Here is a 673-nt window from a genome sequence, read left to right on the forward strand (position 1 = left end):
TCCCTCATGGATTCTACCATGTGCAACTGCACCACAGGCTGCAGCTGGAGGTTCATGGAGTGAGAGGGGTGTCCCAGTGCAAAGGGTTGGTGTGGGGCCACCGGGGCTTCACACCAGGGATCTGGCCATAGGTTGGGGCAGGCTGGCAGGTATTAGGTGGTCACAAAGTGTCATCAATGGATGTCGGAGGGGAGGGAAGTGTGCAACCCTCCTACCCGGGGAATGAGGATGCATCATTAGGTCCCTGAGAAGGCTGTTCTGCAGGGGACAGGGAGGGGGTTTGATCATATGGAAAAGGGAACCCAAGGCTGAGAAGAGCCTATGCTTAGCTCCCAGACCCCTGGCACTTGCCCTCAAGCATCTCCATACCCTGCTGCCCTTCTCCTCAATCCCTGTGCCCCAACTATTTTGCCCCCACCACCTCCCCTCTCCCACCCCATTGCTGAGCAGACCCCCACATGCTGCCTCCATCCAAGTGGGGTGGCATCGATGCCAGCAGCAACACTGGGGAGGGGGTGCCAGGGCAGAGGGGTGAGCATCGAGGGCTGAGGCTGTGGGTGCCAGCTTCCTGCAGGAGAGGGACAAGGCGGGGGAGCAGGGGGCTGCGGAGGCGACACGGTGGGGGAGCAGAGATGTTGGAGGAGCCGGCGGCTTTCCCACCGTCTCCCTGATT

This window comes from Acanthisitta chloris, unplaced genomic scaffold (genome assembly GCF_000695815.1).
Source record: "Acanthisitta chloris isolate BGI_N310 unplaced genomic scaffold, ASM69581v1 scaffold25083, whole genome shotgun sequence".
Lineage (NCBI taxonomy): Eukaryota > Metazoa > Chordata > Aves > Passeriformes > Acanthisittidae > Acanthisitta > Acanthisitta chloris.